Source organism: Salmo salar, chromosome 22, assembly GCF_965601325.2.
Source record: "Salmo salar chromosome 22, fSalSal1, whole genome shotgun sequence".
Classification (NCBI taxonomy): domain Eukaryota; kingdom Metazoa; phylum Chordata; class Actinopteri; order Salmoniformes; family Salmonidae; genus Salmo; species Salmo salar.
The window spans coordinates 24,668,237-24,674,271 of record NC_138312.1 but is presented as its reverse complement, the minus strand read 5'-3'; positions in this window follow the sequence as shown (position 1 = coordinate 24,674,271).

Below are 6,035 nucleotides of genomic sequence, written 5' to 3'. Positions count from 1 at the left end.
TATGGGCTAGGCGGGACGAATTCGTCCCACCTACGTAACAGCCACTTGCAGCCTGTGGCGCGATTTTCAAAACCTTAAAAATCCTATTACTTCAATTTCTCAAACATATGACTATTTTACAGCTATTGAAAGACAAGACTCTCGTTAATCTAACCACACTGTCCGATTTCAAAAAGGCTTTACAACGAAAGCAAAACATTAGATTATGTCAGCAGAGTACCAAGCCAGAAATAATCAGACACCCATTTTTCAAGCTAGCATATAATGTCACCAAAACCCAGAAGACAGCTAAATGCAGCACTCACCTTTGATGATCTTCATCAGATGACAACCCTAGGACATTATGTTATACAATACATGCATGTTTTGTTCAATCAAGTTCATATTTATATCAAAAACCAGCTTTTTACATTAGCATGTGACGTTCAGAACTAGCATACCCCCCGCAAACTTCCTGGGAATTCGCTAACATTTTACTAAATTACTCACGATAAACGTTCACAAAAAGCATAACAATTATTTTAAGAATTATAGATACAGAACTCCTCTATGCACTCGATATGTCCGATTTTAAAATAGCTTTTTGGTGAAAGCACATTTTGCAATATTCTAAGTACATAGCCCAGGCATCACGGGCTAGCTATTTAGACACCCGGCAAGTTTAGCACTCACCAATATCAGCTTTACTATTATAAAAGTTTGATTACCTTTTGTTGTCTTCGTCAGAATGCACTCCCAGGACTGCTACTTCAATAACAAATGTTGGTTTGGTCCAAAATAATCCATCGTTATATCCGAATAGCGGCGTTTTGTTCGTGCGTCCCAGACACTATCTGAAATGGTAAATCAGGGTCGTGCGCATGGCGCAATTCGTGACAAAAAAAATCTAAATATTCCATTACCGTACTTCGAAGCATGTCAACCGCTGTTTAAAATCCATTTTTATGCCATTTTTCTCGTAGAAAAGCGATAATATTCCGACCGGGAATGTCCATTTAGCTAAACTGAGGAAAGTAAACAAAGCTTTCGGTCGACACGGGCACGCGCCTGAGTCTCACAGTACTGTAACCAGCCACTACCCAAACGCGCTACTTTGTTTCAGCCAGAGCCTGCAAAGCCACGATTCAGCTTTTTGCCGCCTTCTGAGACCCTATGGCAGCCATAGGAAGTGTCACGGGACAGCTAAGATCCTCACTCTTCAATAAACAGAGACAAGAAGAACGACACCTTGTCAGACAGGCCACTTCCTGCCTGAAACCTTGTCAGGTTTTTGCCTGCCAAATGAGTTCTGTTATACTCACAGACACCATTTAAACAGTTTTAGAAACTTTAGGGTGTTTTCTATCCATGTGTAATAAGTATATGCATATTCTAGTTACTGGGTAGGAGTGGTAACCAGATTAAATCGGGTACGTTTTTTATCCAGCCGTGTCAATACTGCCCCCTATCCTAAACAGGTTAAATAATGCTCACCGCTGTGGAGGAGAGGTCATGAATACGTAGGTAAGGTGCGCTTGAGAGTGTTACAACTTTAGATTGTTTGACACCAGCCAATTGGGGAGTTACAGTAAGCCTATATATGTCTAAACAGGGAGTCATTAGAATTAAGTTGAATAGAGGATTCCTCATATAGTGTGGATTGTTGGGTGCAGCTACTGTACATACACTTTGCATGTGGAATGACAATGGTAGACTAGAGGTATAGCTGCATCATTGTGTGAGGAAGCAATATGATCTGAAAGATTGTGGGAGCACTAATCTCTCATGGACAGGCTCACGTAATATAAATGGTATCTCATACCTCTCCCTCTAGAAACTAATCGAGTAGCTGGCGTAAGATTTTAGTTCTGGGTTGCTGATCAGGGCAGCAGCACCACATGTTGAGTCAGACAGGTTTACTTGATCATCATCTGTATTCAGTGCTGCCAGCTTCATCCAATATGACTGTAATAAAGGTGTGAATAAACAACAGGCCATGTAGACATCAGACAATGTTTTTTTTTACTAGTGGGGTATCTATAATCTCCAATATGAGGTTCTAGACATGGAATGAAAATGCATCCTTGTAGCTGTGTGGGCTAATATATTCAAAATGTTTGCCTTGGCGTCAGTTGTGCCAATGGTTGAGCCAATGGTAAGTTGAGAAAATTGAAGTGTTTTCTTCCCCTGGTGTAATGCAAGGCTTTATCGCTGAGATGAGAGGTAACAACAGGGCCTGGCCTATGTTAAAAGTGTTTTAAAAAAGTACATGGTCTTTGTTAGGTGTTACGCTTGTGTTAAAAGATGCAAAAAAAAGGTATTAAAAGACAAAAAACGATTGTGATTGTGTTGAATTGTGTTGAGGAAATAAAGATAGACATGGTTTGAAAAGGTTTCATTCAGTACAGATATTTGTAGGCGGCTGATTATTACAACATAATACACAACATGTTATGTTCGTTGATGGAAGGATTGGACCAAGGTGCAGCGTGGTAGGCGTACATCTTAAATGTATTAAATGAACACCAAAACAAAACAAATACAAACGAAAACGTAACGTTCAGTAGGGCATACAGCACAGGACCAAAAACAAGATCCCACAAACTAAGGTGAGAAAAAGGCTGCTAAGGTATGATCCCCAATCAGAGACAACGATAGACAGCTGCCTCTGATTGGGAACCATACCCGGCCAACAAAGAAATAGAAAAACTAGAATGCCCACCCAAATCACACCCTGACCTAACCAAATAGAGAAATGAAAAGGCTCTCTAAGGTGAGGGTGTGACACAACATCCTTAAATATATATAGATATCCTTGTTAGAAATAATACTATATTCCTCTTGACAGATTGATGCTGAATGTAAAAAATGGCTCTCCCCTATAAAGAGTCTGTCTGCCTTCCCTGGGCTGACTCACCATTAAGCCTATGAGTGAACACACATCCCATTATATTTCACACTGTCACACCTTACAGGTGCAAAAAGGCTTGTTTTTGCGCTGCTCATCGGGTCCCACTCAGCTTCGAATGCATGAATGAGCTACTTGGAGTCAGGACCATACATCTGTCATCTGATTTAGAAATTAGGTAGCGAGAGAAAATGATATTCATTAACCATCTGTAAATTGGTTTAACACTCATCAAATGAAATAGGGAGTGTATAAGTAGTGAGCCCCTATCCGCAAGCTCCCTACTTCTCCCTCTACTCACACTAAGGACAGGTGGATGGATGACACTGTGATAGGACCCATGGGGTCTTATCCAAGATATGAATATATGAATAAAACTAGGGCATCAATCTTCTCTAGGCAACATAAACACTGATTTATCTTTAGGACTTTAGATACAGTATATCTAAAGTCTCCAAGCGTTTGCTAGAATGACATGCAATATAAAGTAACTGACTTTGAGCCATCATGCCAATAAAAATGATATCTTTATAGCTTTGTCGTGAAAACTGTCAGTGTCTCTCATCAAAAGATTGTCAGAGCTTAAAGTGAATGTTCAGTTGTTGTTGTGCTTATTTGGAGATTTTATCCATTTCGTCATGATGCTACATTACAATGTGATCTGTTTTGCTAAAGCCTTAAACCAGTTAGTCATCAAGTTATTAAGCTGTTGTGCTCTGCCAAAGCAGGCATCAAGGCAATCACAAAACATTCAGATAGAGATATATTGGGTCAAACATTCTATCTTGATGCATTCCATCTGCAACGCTCCACGCTAATCAACCCACGGGGCACTGGACCAGTCCTAGTCCTACTATTTGCAAGTGTCACTGAGTAGAAGATTCAATCAATCACATTCATTTTATAAAGCCCTTTTTACATCAGCAGTTGTCACAAAGAGCTTTATTGTGACAGCAAGCAAAGCAGAAGCGAGCAGGAAAAAAACGTTCTAAAAGAAGATTGCACATTTGAAAAACAACGGTCAATGTGCACAATCAATGAAGGTTTCCATACAAACACTTCATGCACTACAATATAGTTATTGTAACATAATATATTTCTATGTGGAATATCTCATGTGATAACTGTAAGGTAATTGATAGTAAACCTAGTAAATATATAACAATATCAGAAGTGTCATCAGCAACTGACTAGTACGATCACCAACTTCCCTTTATTGGCTGTCCTATGACGTAAGCCTGTTGGACATGGAGGACTTGTTCAGTTTACAGCCCAGACGTGATGGTATATAGTGTGCTCATCTGCCCATAGGCTGCGATAAGCGATAAGGTTGCATACGCAAAAAGTCTGACACCTGGAAAACTTGCAGTATATCATGTGCAGTATACTGAACTAGATACTTATTTGATGATTATGGAAATATAAACTTGTTACTGTTTTTGAAAATGTGTTGGATCACTGATTATTTGGAGGTGATATGAATAATGTAAACCAGGGTTTCCCATAGTCAGTCCTGGGCTTGATGATGAGTTGGTTAATTGAATCAGCTGTGTAGTGCTAGGGCCCATGAACGAGTTTGGGAAACCCTGATGTAAACAACAGATTAGTCAAGAATCCTTGTCCTGCTTTGTGTTATCACCTTTATGACAGATTGTCTGAATTTGTTCTGGAGATTTGTAACTTTGCCAAAGTTGTTGTTGTGAAGGCGCTTGTGATTAAGGTACAGTATGTGTGTTCGGTTGGAATTGTTATATTGACTCTAAATTAGCCACATAATACTCTCTTTCACACACACACACACACACACTTCCTCCACAACAATTGAGTCCTGGAAATTGAAGCCTATTACGTATCAATGGCAAAAGTTTCACCATTCATTTCACTCATCATCGACATTAATGATCCATTTTAATGGCAGCTCTGTCAAAACTGTGCATTATCATGCTGAAACATGAGGTGATGGCGGCGGATGAATGGCACGACAATGGACCTCAGGATCTCGTTACAGTATCTCTATGCATTCAAATTGCCATAGATAAAAAATGCAATTGTGTTCATTGTCCGTAGCTTATGCCTGCCCATATCATAACCCCACCGCCACCATGGGGCACTCTGTTCATAACGTTAACATCAGCAAACCGCTCACCCACACGGCGTCATACACGCTGTCTGCCATCTGCCCGGAACAGTTGAAACCATGATTCATCCTTGAAGAGCACACTTCTCGAGCATGCTAGTGGCCATCGTAGGTGAGCATTTGCCCACTGAAGTCAGTTACAACACCAAACTACAGTCAAGACCCTGGTGAGGATAAGCTTCCCTGAGAGGGTTTCTGACAGTTTGTTGGGCAAACCCAGAGTTTTATCAGCTGTCCGGGTGGCTGGTCTCAGACGATCCCGCAGGTGAAGAAGCCAGATGTGGAGGCCCTGGAATGGCGTGGTTACACGTGGTCTGCGGTTGTGAGGCCGGTTGGACATACTGCCAAATTCTCTAAAACAATATTTGAGGCAGCTTATGATAGAGAAATGAACATTAAAGTCTCTGGCAACAGCTCTGGTGGACATTTCTGCACTCAGCATGCCAATAGTATACTGTCATACCATAATCTGTTTCACCTGTCCTTGTGCTTGTCTCCACCCCCTCCAGGTGTCACCCATCTTCCCCATTATCCCCTGGGTATTTATACCTGTGTTTTCTGTCTGTCTGTGCCAGTTCGTCTCGTTTTGTCATGTCAACCAGTGTGTTACGTCATGTTCCTGCTGTTCCTTTTCTCTGCTTTTGCTAGTCCTCCCAGTTTTGACCCTTGCCTGCCTTGACTCTGAACTCGCCTGCCTGACCGTACTGCCTGCCCTGACCTCAAGCCTGCCTGCCTCTCTGTACCTCCTGGACTCTGACCTTGTTATGATCTTTTGCCTGTCCACAACCATTCTCTTGCCTGCCCCTTGGATAGTAATAAAAATTTACATTTACATTTACAAATACCAGAGACTCGAACCATCTGCCTCCCGTGTCTGCATCTGAGTGTCGCCCTGTGCCATTATAGTATACAACCTTAAAACTTGAGACATCTGTGGCATTGGGTTTTGACAAAACTGCACATTTTAGAGTGACCTTTTATTGACCCCAACACAAGGTGCACCTGTGTAAT